Genomic DNA, 13,356 nt, shown 5'->3' with positions numbered 1-13,356 from the left:
GTAACATTTTAGTCATTTCTATATGTGATAATTTTAGTAAAGATGGCCCTTGATCTTGTCACTGAAGTACAAGCAAAATTTTGGAATCATCTGTCCATGCAATTACAACCGTATACAACATACTATGCCGTGAGACAAGGGGTGGACAGAACAAGGGGAACGACTTTACTATGAAATTTATCATAAGCCAATTGTTGAGTAACATGGTATGTGCTGTATATGATATGTTAAAGGGGACTTATTATGCTTTTTCCACTTTTGTGACATATAAATGTAGTTAGAATGTTGTATTCTCGTTATAAACGATGCCAAAGTTTCAGATAATAATGTTTGCGCATTTGGAAGTGAGCTGTGAGGGTTGGGATGGCTCTGAACGCTCGGTTTCAGAGTTTTTCCAGCAGTGGCTCCCTGTGACATCACAAGGAGCCGGGCTTCTCTATATGGGCATGCGCTGCAGACCAGATACACTATAGGACTGCCGTCCCCACAGCTCTGCTTCGCTCTGTTTAAGGTTGTTAGCTATGGCTCCCAGGAAATCTTTCTACAAGGCAAGCTTAATGGAGTCCACAACTCCACAACTGCTTCTTAATTATTTTGCTTCATGACCCCCCAGGTACAGAAATCTTTCTGAAATACTAGAGAAATATTTATTCATTGATCTGTACAGACTGAACTTGAAACTGAAACTAGGAAAATACAACAAAATGGAGAGTATATAAACGTATTCAAGAGTCAAATTGCATGTTGAGTACTATAAATGTGTACATGTTGGTAGGTCTTCATACATAGCTAAGTGGGGATTCCTCCCCCAGCAAAGATGGCCAGAATTTTAGAACGCAGTGTGGCTTGCCCACCTCTACTGTAACCACTTAGACCGCTGGTCTGTGTTTAATAACTGAGGTAAATGGTCTTTCACTTGTATAGCACTTAACCATTTCCAAGGCACTCCAAGCGCTTTGCCAGTATTAGCACATTCACCTGCTGATGACACAGCATGAGGAGCAACTGGGGGTTCAATATCTTTCCCAGGATACTTTGGCATGATCACTGGAGGACCGAGGATCAAATCGGCAACTTTCAGGTGAGACGACCGCTCTACCATGCTGTCCTAGGTTTTTTTTTTTTTTTTTTTTATTTGGGCAAATATATGAAACATTAAAGTGCATTTCTTACATCAATCAAAATATAACTTTCCATTATTTACATTTGTATTCAACTATCTGATCACAAGCCCAAAAGGAGTAGGCTGAAGCAAAAGCTTATAAATGCATACCCCTTTTTGCAAGATATAATCATATTCATGCCACTGTCTTGTTCTCCCCTGTTATTATCATTGTGATATTGTTATTGTTATTATCATTATTGTTATAATCTTTATCATTATTACCATTATTATTGTTATTATTATCATCACCATTATTATTGTTATTATTATCATCACCATTATTATAATCATCATGAATATTACCATTTTCATCATTATAGTTGTAACAATTTTTGGATTTTTTTTAATTATTTAATTTTACAGACTTCATTGCTTCTTGTAGAGTGCTGTATCATTCCATCTGTTATTTTCTGAAATCCGCAGTATTTATGCTTTTATTGTCAATTTATTGGCCCACTTTTTCCCCCTAAGTGTAACATTTACATATAATTTTCTGGATTGCATGTGTCTAATCTTGTGCATTAAAAAACAAGAACTTGAGACTGTGTCTGAACAGGTGACCAACCCAGGTTGAGGTTCAGGCAGTATGCCGCCTCTGAGGTAGACTGAGAGCCGTAATACAGGCAGGACAGAACATGAGTGTTTAATACCTTATACTCTCATGCTCTTTTGTGCTGAAAGCAATTGTCACTGTAAGTATTCTACACGCCACACCTGACATCTAATTCTTTGATTGCCGAATGCTGAGTATATTCCGCCTGACAGGCAAAGGCAGATACATGCAGCATCCTTTGTTGTGGCTCTAATGCATCAATTTGGTGGGATCTCTGTGTGAAAGAGGTTCAAATGCGTTGTCAGTGAGCATCATGTCTTTGGCGTCAGTGAAGGTGTCAACGTAGTTAAAATGATACGTTAGGACCACTGGCGGTCACAAGAGTCTTTCACGCCGTGGCGTTAAGTTGGCCCGGGCTTTATCTCCACAACAGCTATTAGGAGCTAATTAAGTGGGAAGACTGGCAAGCCTCCCATGGCTACTATAACACAAGTCCAAATGGAAAGCTTACAAGCTCTTTAGACGCCGTGACAAATTGAATGGAACTCGCCGGGCTCGGCCCATTATTCCAGCCGCCCCATCTGGCTGCGAGGAGATAAAGAGGATTTGCTGTAGTTTGTAAGGTGTGTGTGTGTCTGACGGATAAGGAGGGGATGGGGGGGGGGGGGGGGGGGGGTTCAGAGACTTGGAGGGGGACTTTGTTCCTCTTTGGTCCTCGTCTCAATTCAACAGGCAGCCTGAGATTTGCTTTCGCCAAATGTTACAAATGTTTCGACAACCTGGTCTCTGATCCTCGGGGGTCACAGGGGAGGGCGCCCGTAGGGGGCGAGGGAGGGGGTGGGCATTAACAAAGCAGCATGAGGATGAATGTATTCACGCTGGTATTCAGCCGCCAGGGCCCCCGCTTGCCGGTCTTAACCTCGGTGCACCGCAGCCCGACCCGACCCAGCTGCCGGCCTACGTGGACATGTCCCGCTAGCGAGACTGATGGAGACGTGTGTAAACGCGCTAATCCTGTTTCACACTTTCACTGAGTGCAGATCCTGGCGAAGCTTTTTGTCGCACGAGGATCAACACTGATCCATTCACTTCATGTATTCTACGCACACGACCACTTTTATTGATTTAGTCATCATCCAGTGTACTCCATAGACCAAGAGCAAGGTGCTATGACAATAACATCAGAATACATTAAGCACAAAAAACGTGGCAATGAAAGTTTAAAGATGAATCAATGAAATCAATAGGAAAAACAACCAAGGCAACCGACATTAAAGGGGCTTCATACAACATTTTCAACTTTTCACACTTATGTATAGTTTTGAAATGTACTCTTTTTCTACATGAATCGGAAGTTTAATATCATGGTGTGTTTTTAAGTTATCCCTGGTTTCAGTTTTATGTCGCTCCTAAATCTGCTCGAGAGCGGAGTACCAGAACTTCATGAGATTTCCACCCTCAACCCCTAACCACTGAGTCTGCAAAATCCAAGCATGTCAGCCAAGAGGAGAAGAATACAACTTGACATTTTTGGAATATTTATTACAATAAGCATAATATAGTAGCCCACTGGGATTCAATATCATAAAGGATCCTGAAGTGAGCAGGACAGGACCCACTTAATAATGTTCTTGCGGTGGTGCTTTGTTGCTTGAAATCGACCCTAATGAGGATAAGCGGCATAGAAAACCGATTGATGCTTGAAACACTGCCCCCACGGTTTCCATTGGTACTGCAACTTTTATGTTGTCAAATGTATTATCCATCCATCTATACCGCTTATCCTCTCTAGGGTCGCGGGTCTTCGGGCGAGAGGTGGGGTACAGCCTGGACAGCCAATCACAGGACAGACAATTTTGGAGTCACCAATTAGCTAACATGCATGTTTTTGGAATATGGGTGGAAGCCGCAGTACCCGGAAAAAAACGTGGAGAACATGCAAACATATGAGCGGGGAATCGAACTCCGCTCTACTAGCTGTGTGGCCTGCACTTTCATACTCCACCACTGTACAGCCCTCAAAGGTTTCGTTTCAAAAGTTTTAAACGATTACAATATAATGAAAGTAGAGCACACAATTCAAAATATACATTTGAGGTCAAATGTATGTGTTTTAATTATTTTATTACAGAGAAAAATTATTATAAAATTATTTAATTATTATATATTTATTTTATTGTGTTATAGTGGTATACAATCACTTTAAGCATGATTTTTATAATGATTAGTTACTAAAATATACTTTTCTTGTACCAAAAAAAGACAAATTAATGATGACAAAATAATATGGCAAACAGAATGAAGGTTTAGTTACAGCTTAGTGAATGTTTAAGATGCTGAGGTTAAGCTTCCCAGAAGAAGGGGACAAGACGGGACAAATAAAAGTGATTTAAAAAGGACAATAGGAGACAAGAAGGCCGAGTTGAATCCTGGAGGACCTCCTCACAAATCTACTTTCTGTGGAGGACGAACATGTTGACTTGAAGTGGACAAAAAGAAGGACAAGAAAGCGTATCTGTGTCGGGCGGGACGCAGCCTACTGACTGATGGCGCTACAGTACGGAGGCCCCTGCATGACAATGGTGTGAGCGGGCTCTAATGACGGGGATGTGCCGGCCTTAACGGGATCTTTTCTCATGGAGATGCTCACAAGCGGGAGACAATGGGCTGGAATCACAATGGACGACACAAGCAGCGCCAGCCGGCCCACTTGTGCTGCAATTAGCGTCATATGGCCGTGCATTACATTCCTTTACTGTTGCTGGATGACCCCCCCCCGACAGTCTCATCACACTCATGCCTAACAAGGGGGCGGACTACTTTCCTCGTTCTAACCAGCTGTCACCCCCCTCCAACACACAAAAATCTTTTCACGTGTTCTTAACCATTGCTGATGTTTCACCTCAAGAGGTCACATGACCTATACATCACTGTATGTACTGTATGTACACGCTGATCATGTGACCACCACTTTGTCCTGTGTGTAGGAAACTTTACAGAAACATTCCTGACTCCTGATATTTTGTTTTTTTTATAATCCATAATGACTTGCAAAAGTAATTCCACTTCTCATAAGTGATAGATTTATGCACATTCGTTCTTTCTTCTTCTACGGTTTGGAGTGTCACATGGTTCTGTCTGCGTACCTGTTCACCATGCTACATGTAGATGTGAATTTTATGTAGTGTCGTACTTTGCCAAATCCATTTCTGTCCAGTGTTTCTTATACATGTATTTATTTGTAGCAGCCTGCCACAAGTAAATCAATGTATGGGAAGATACTGATACTGCAAAGACTGTACAGTCTAAAAGGTTGCTAAATGCTGTATACATTTCAGCATACAATATAAATAACAACATAATAGTAATGACTAGCTTTAAAATGATTAGAGAAGTACATGTTTGCCAGGTGAGTAGTTCTTCAACGGATAATTTCTTATGTGATGCTAAAACAGAGCTTTTATGATAGCCACAGTTTGACCCTGGAACAGATTAATTGTATGGATTTACACCGGAAAGAAATAGCTTTAAAAGTGGAATAGCTTGGATGTCAACCTGCATGTTCCCCTTTGAAGGTTCCATTGTAGCTGGATTGTTTCTACAAGAGGGTGAAAGGTCATCAAAGTATTACCAGAAGAGGATCATAGCACTTACTAAATCAATCAGATGGAATGAAGTCATCGTGGCCTATACCGCTGACAGCCACTAGGAGACACGTTGCCATGGTGTATGGGGCTTACTGTGATGTGGTAGTTATGTCATGTATTTGTTGTATATACTATACTATACACAGAGAGGTTACAGTATGCATAGTATCAGTATGTAGTATAATATATAGTATAGTCATATACTGTATATAAGTGGGGCTCTGGGGGGGGTGTCAGGGGGAGGGGGCGGGGTCTGGTTTGTCATCATGAATGGACTCAGGGTGGTTCACATCATGCGGCCATTGATGGTGGCCCCTCCCCTGTTGTAAAACAAGCTCCCGTGGGCCCGCCTGAACACAGGGGGCTTTGTGTCCCCCCCCCCACAGGAAACATACCACCCAAAGTGCTGCAACCCCCAGCCTCTTCCTTGCCTTCACCTCCAGTGAAAGCTGACATGGGAGGCGGGTCCAGCAACAGGTGGGGTTAATGAGACTAGGGTTGGGGAGGGCACGGTGTAAAGGGGGCGTTCCTGCCGGTTTCCGTAATATGGAAGCCTAATGGGAAGATTGATGGACGCAGACAACCACACAAAAAAAGGGGTGTGGATCAAATGTAGAGTGGGGGGGCTTGAATGGCTTCCCCAACACGAGAGTCACATTTTAGCGCCTCCTGGGAGGCAGGGGGGGGCGGGACCGCTCCCCTAATTAGCAGGGAGGTCTGGCCTACAAGACCACAGAGAAAAGAGAGAGGATGCATGGGGGGGTGTACAGGTCAGTGCTGACCACACAGGAGGGGGGCCGCCCTTGCCACTGTAAAAAAAAAAAAAAAGTAACTTTCTCGCCATTTCTCTGCTCTTGTTGTTAGGCGGACTATTGCACTTGAGTCTGGTGGGGCACAGGGGGGTCATCCTAGGTTGAAGACCCCAGTCATGGACACACACATGTCAGCACACATTGAAGTCACATGACAAGTCGTTTTTTGCTTTCTTGGCTAATTAAGAAGTACGGTGCACTTCCTCATCAGAAAGTTAATTATTTTATATTAAATTAGATTTTTATCAACGAAGAATATAAAACAATGACACACCTGTTATATCCTAATATGTGTATATAATCAATATATATCACATTAGAGCAAATATTATATATATATATATATGTTCATGACTCATTAACATTTCAATTTGTGTTCAACTTTATCGACTTTGTACACATTAACAATGGCACACAAACACAGACTGTTGACATGTTAGCGCATCGTGTTTAGCATGCAGGCGCTAACAAGGCGACCCTGCCAGTGTCAGCTCCTATAATGAGCTGCTCCTGGTCCTGAGGGGCAGGTTCACTGGTCCTAATGGCCCCCCCCAGGCTGTAATAAGTCCTAATTATCACTGTGTGTTTAAAAAGGTTAACATCACACATAGCCAGCCTGGCCCCGCCCACACAGTCACAACACCAGGAAGTGCTGTGTGTATGTGTGTATGTGCGTGTCAACCCAAACAAAAAGCGCGGCTAACCTGGCTGATTCGCCAACAACCACAGAAATACTTTGCTTATGCTAACATAAAACCACGCTACCGTTCAAGCAGCATGCTCATGCTATGCCAGCTTCTTGTGTAGTTGACGTCTGGAACGCGGCCCGTCGCCTTTGCTTGCACTTTGACCCCCAACATCAACCTCTAATTGACCCCGTGAAGACCCCCGACTGACCTGAATCACAATAGCAACCCCCTCTTTGCCGCCACATTGTTTCTCTTTCGGGGGACCTCATCTTCATCCTCGGCCTGCGATGGCGAACACCAGTGCTCTCCTCACCTGGCACACGAAAGTCCCATGACACCATTGCTATGAGTGTCTACTTAAAAACAGCGTCAATGTTGTAGTTAAACACACCACAACGATGCGTGCACTGACATTTAGCTAGCATTAGCATTACCAACCTCTATGGGCATTACAAACCACCAAGTCGAAGTAGTATAGAAGCTATACAAAACTGTATTTTAACGATGAAAAGATCTGACAGTGAGCAGGCCCATTCTGTAGGAGATGCATTCTTTTCATATTATACCAGGTGTATTTTAATATTTTAATTCTTATACATGTCCATTCAAACCAATCTCATTTTGCAAAGCACCACAAACCAACAACGTTAGCTTAAAAATGACCAGGCTCGGATACGAATATTAGCATCTAGTTGAGCATTAGCTTTTTCAAGCTCTTAGGCTAAGCTGCTAGCTAGTTAAAACACTGCCCAACTTCAGCCAAGTTGGCTGTGATTGGGTAAGCACTATCATTACCACACACCTAGCAAAAGGGTTTGTTTATGCTAAGCTAGCAACTAGTAAAAAGACAATACTACCAGTCTAAGCAATAGAAGCTTACTCTGGCAGACACCAAGCTAGCAATAGTAGTACAGAGCACCTAGTAAAGGACAGAATAGTTTTTAAAAAACGCACAATATAGACAATATACAACCACCACTGGAATGACAAATTCCCTCCAATTCTGGAATGCAAAGCATTGTCGGAAGTGACACAAAGCAAATTAGCCCGTTAGCATAGACTAACTCTCCTGCCCCCTGCTGGTATGGAGGTGTCACAATAGCTGGCATGCTAGCAAGAACATTTTTTTTCACACTCATTAATATTAGCAGGCTAACATGTTGCTAAAGATGGGGACATACTGTTCCTGGAGGTGAGACAGCTTTTGTTGTCCAATGTAGGTTAAACCCTTCCCCCAGCAGACAGAAGCATGATGAGCTAAACGCTGGAAGGAGACGGCCACATTGAAACGCTAGTAGTTTACGTAGAAACGTGTCAGCGTTCAGGAAGAAGAAGAAGAAGAAGCAGGCCATCGTCATTAACCAGCTATGCTAAATGGGGATTAGCATATTCATGAGGGCGGCCATCTTTAGGACAGTCTGTTTGCTTGTTTGTCCACGTCCACACACACACACACACACACACATACACTGATACACACGCCCCCGTTTTCACACTTGAGAGAGCAGGACTAAACAGTTACAAAGTGATTAGCATGTCGCTGATAATGTCCTTATTATTGTCCTACACAATAAACATCATGTCCACACCCCCCACCCCCAAGCCACCAGACGTTAACATTGACACCATTCTCGTCTTCAACGTCCTCATTTAGCTAAAGACACGGGCCATGGGGACTTTTTGTTTAGTACATACAGACAGCTACTTCGTGGGGACAGTCAGGGGACATTAAAGTATATGGGGACAGTACATGGGGACGCTGTGTGAAAGAAGTGTTTTGACAGATGCGGGGCAGTTATGGGTCATTGGTTAGGACAGATAAGGACATTTATTTGACTGTTTGAGGACATTTCAAAGGGACAGTATAAGGTATAGTCATGTGGGGACAGTGTCCATAAAAGAACATTTAATGAGTGACGCGTGAAGTTGCTGATGGAGGACAAGAAGTGACGAGTGAGGACACCGTTGTCACGACAACCAGGTCAGTTAGTTTAGAAGTGTTGTTGTCTTCATTACGCTGGCCGTCCACTTAATGATGGCGTCTCCCCAAAAGGCCACGTTTGAAGGGTGGTTAGCCTCGTTAGCCCCGTTAGCATTGTTAGCCACGTCCATGTGACTTCCTGTGTCCTGTCACTCACGGCTCTTTAACGAGCTCTTTAATTGAGCTGTCTAGCGGGCCACCTGGCGGCCTCATTAGCATGCTAATGCCGCGCCATTGTATTGGCCTGACAGCCAGGGCGGGTGGCGGTGGTGGGGGCGTCTATGACGAGGGGTTTGTAAGTGGAAACAAGGGGAGTCAGTGTGTCTGAGAGGACGACGAGGATGCAAAGACATCATTCATAAATGTCTGCGACCATTCTGATCAAGAGCATAGATCACTGTGTTTGCATATTCATGATTGCAACACATTTAGAAATAATGTCTGTCTTTTCCACTCATGACTTTCTTCAGATTTCTGATTGGCTAACAAAATTCGACAGGTATAGCGTCACCTGCTGGCCTGACACACCATGTCTGTCACATGATGATGATGTAATCTATAATGGAGTGACATGTGACCAGGGGAAGAAAAATACAAAAACAAAATAAATATTAATATTTGTCCATTGGACTATATTTTCTGTATGATTCCATTGTTTCATGGTCTTCTACCTCCAAAGCACTCAAAGCCCTTTGACACATTTACCTCCTAATGCTGGGGGGTTCAGTATCTTCCTCAAGGATACGTCGACAGGATCACGGGAGGACAAAGGATTCAACCCACAACCTATAGGTTGGGAGATGACTATTCAACTACCTGAGCCATGCCATCCCATAAAATATTTATAATAATATGTGCTTAAGTAAAAATCACTAAATTTGCAGAGAATACACGGACCAAACCTGAGGTGAGGCCACAGTGAGCCAATAATATAATGTTACAGTAACATTTATTATAGACTAGTAGAACTTTCTACAGCCAGCTAAGAGACCCAAGACCAGAGTTCAATTCCACCGTCGGGCATTTCTGTGTGGAGTTTGCACATTTTGTGCGTATGGAAGCTTTTTTGATGAGACCCCTGACTTTGTGCAGATCTTCTTTCAGCGCAGTAAGAAATGCTCAACTCAAAGCATATGTACTTCTTTGCTGGGCTGATAGGTGACTTCAAGATGGACTCTTTGGAACCTTAGCAGCATCTTCTGAAGCCTTAAGGGAGCTTGGTAATAGGGTTTTTAAAAAAAAAAAAAAAAAAACACTATGAAGAGGTATGTTTTTTTCATAAATCTAATTTCTCCCAGGTGTAAACAGTAGCTCTTTTTCAATTTGCATACACCTGCTTTAGCAGTCAGTGACCTTGAACTGTAAGCTACTGGTTGTCCATTCTGCTATGCCTTTGGAGTTGGCATATTGTGACAGTTTGGTTCACATCATAAAATTTCAGAGTTAGAGCATAGCTGACCAGCTGTTTAAGGTGCTCAGAACTCCTTTTGTGTTTCTTTCCATTGCTACACCATTTCACCTTCAAGCAGCTTCCTTAAAGGAGCACTGATGTCTGACAGGTTTGGTATGAACTTCGCAAGATCGTGGTTCTTCCTTCTTGAACCTCTGCAACTCCTCTTTTCTGGGGGTATGCTGGAGACATCCATGTTGTCCATTATTGATTATGATCATGTAATCACATGATGATTTCATTTACATGATGGACGCCACCATACATAACACGCCTGGTAGCCCTAGTCCTTGACGACATGATTGTAGTCCTGCAGACTTGTTGTCTTGATGACATCATCATAGATAGAATGATTGTCGCCCAGTTCTGCTTCACACCTCCACACATCTTTTTCTTCCTCCACACAGCTCTTGACTTGATGCAGTACCCCCCCCCCCCCCCCCCCAACAAAAGTCTTAATCCTCTCATCAGCATGCCATCAGAACAACATGGAGGGAGTGTAGGGGTCCTCAATGAGGGGGTTGCTAAGGTACCCACTCCATCAGATGGGACACTTGAAGTTGCGGTGGTCCCGGTCCGTTCGTTGTTGACCAGGTAGGCGTGGACGTGACCCCCCCGCCACCCAGAAACGACCTCCCTTCCTGCAGTGGCGTTACAACTAGTTACAAGATTTGAGCAAAGAATAAAAAATGTTTAAATTCCATGTCAGGATAAAGCCCCCCCCAGGCCCGACGTGTCAGGTTCAAGTCTCTCAGACAAAAGGGAGGGGTCACTTGAGGGTCCAGACCCGGCTGATTGAGGGGAGTCTCTTGGCACACAAACAATTAGCACTCGTGGCTTAGCGTGGCCCCCAAATCTTCACATTTGTCCTGACAAAGTGACTGGACCCCCCGACATGGACCCTTCACTTCCCCCCACTCATGGGAACACAACCTGTAGATTGACAAAGACTCTAACCTCTAACGTTCAAAACAGTCAGCCATGTGACCTTTTTAAGGGTCGGTGACCACCCTGTTACCTCCTCATTTAATAATTTTACTGTAAGCACAATGTTGCTAATCTATCAGAAACACATTCTTACACTTTAAATTTACACAATTTTCATTTAAATCTTAAGTGTTTTTTCATTATTTATTTTTATGTCAACACTTTTAATAGCAACTCCACTCACTAGACACTTCATTAGGTACGCCTGCTGCTGCCACTAATTCTACAAGCTAACAGTGAACTGACTGTAACATTTGGAACAAAACGCCTAGCTTGTGTCCTGTGTAAGAAGAATTCGGTGCAGCAGATAATATTGACTTTTCATTCATTCAACAGTGAGTATTGTACTCTTATACAATTCTTTTTAACAGACCAAAGTAGTACTTTTTCATACCTGACAGTTTCGACTGCTTGCTGGGAGGCTTCATCAGAGTGGTCACGTGATGTTCCTGTCACCTGTCATGCCAGCTGATTTATGTGGAGGTTTCCGCTGTCTTCCTGTCTATGAAGGCAGGGCGACATTACCATCCACCGCCCGGCTTCTTTGCGACTTTGGTCTGTTTTGTATGTAGATTTGTTTAATGTTAGACCAAATGTGCCTCATTAGACTAGTAAGTATTATAATCTTGTACTGTATTTCACTGACTGTCGTTTATAACGTTAGCTACACGAAGGGTCACTTCGCATCAGTATCAAGTGTAAACCTATTCTTTTCTATTTATCACAAATGTAATTATTTTTCAATTACGCTTTTATTTACCTGGAATGGTGTGTTTTATTAAATACTAAAGCTCTATAAAAATAAAAATAATAATGTATAATAAGATTGAGTTGTGAGGTATTCGTATTAGAATATGATTATGATTGTAATATTGTAGTTCACCTTGTCTTGGTGTACCTAATGATGTGTTCTGGTGAGTGGAGATTGTCCTAGACTGCCATCTAGTGGATAAAAAGAACTTCGGCCCTAGGTAAATCCAGATACAGTAATACTGCAAATTTTAAAAAGTTGTTTTTTTTGGGGGGGGGGGGGGGGGAAATTAACCGATTTAGACGTTATGTTTATGTTTAATTTTTTTTGTTACTTTTAAATGTTGCTCCGTTTTCGGTTCTGATATTAGGTGCATGTATGCTATGTTGTTTGTGTGGATTAAAAATAATAGTTGATAAAAGTTATGGGATTAATCGTGACTAATGCAGTTTATGTAATGAAGTCGTGATAAATCCAGCCGTGACGTAGGATGATTAAAAAGACAATATCGGCTAATGTAGAAATGTGACCAAACAGGAAAGTACTTCAAAGATGGCCGTGCAGTGTTGTTACCATGAATGTACTATTAAAATTTTGAGACGATTTGTTTTTCGTGTTTATTGCAATAAAAAGTGTTTTTTTAAAAAAAGCATTGTCAGAAGTGGGATTCGAACCCACGCCTCCATTTGGAGACCAGAAGTCCCATCAGAGGAAGGTTTGTCACCTTGAGTCTGGCGCCTTAGACCGCTCGGCCATCCTGACAACTGACGAAATAGCGAAATATTTGCCTTTTTCACCTCAGCTCACTCACTTCACTCAAATTTTTCAAAACTTGCATGTCATGTCATTTCAACTTCAAACTATTAAGTTCTTTTATGTTTGCAAAAAGTGTGACGACGACGAGACAAGACTTTTAACCGTCAACGGTGACAGTCAGAGCAACAAAAGTTAGACGAATGTTTCTTTAAAATCCATAAAGACAATAGTGTTTTTACCTCTTCTAATTTTCGATGTGCAACTGTTTTTAGCACCTATACCTATAATCGACTTACAACAGAAATAAATCGGACAAATACATTTATAAAAAAATACGAGGTCACGTAAAATACTGCAAAAATGTACGATGTGAAGGCAATACTGTATATACAAAGCCTTTTTCACCATGTAGTCTTCGGTGGGAAAAGTGAACACACCAAAGTTCTACATACCTTCCATGTGTCATCATTGGCGTAGAGCCGATCTCAGGATAATGTATGGCGGCTAAGAATATCTTGCCGGCAGGCGGCGCTGTTTTATTTGTGGTCTTGTACAACAAATATTG

At 42.5% G+C, this 13,356-nt stretch overlaps 1 non-coding gene across 1 annotated transcript; it reads right to left on the bottom strand.

Moving 5' to 3' along the window:
- Positions 1-12,688: 12,688 nt before the first annotated feature.
- On the bottom strand, positions 12,689-12,797 carry trnal-caa (transfer RNA leucine (anticodon CAA)). The gene is made up of 2 exons: positions 12,760-12,797; positions 12,689-12,734 (listed from the first exon to the last, which is right to left on the bottom strand). It is a non-coding gene; the product is annotated as a tRNA-Leu (tRNA).
- Between the last annotated feature and the right edge of the window lie 559 nt (positions 12,798-13,356).

The sequence above is a fragment of the Doryrhamphus excisus genome, chromosome 9, assembly GCF_030265055.1.
Source record: "Doryrhamphus excisus isolate RoL2022-K1 chromosome 9, RoL_Dexc_1.0, whole genome shotgun sequence".
NCBI classification, from domain to species: domain Eukaryota; kingdom Metazoa; phylum Chordata; class Actinopteri; order Syngnathiformes; family Syngnathidae; genus Doryrhamphus; species Doryrhamphus excisus.
The sequence above is the reverse complement of the archived record's forward strand: the minus strand, read 5'-3'. Positions and strand labels throughout refer to the sequence as shown.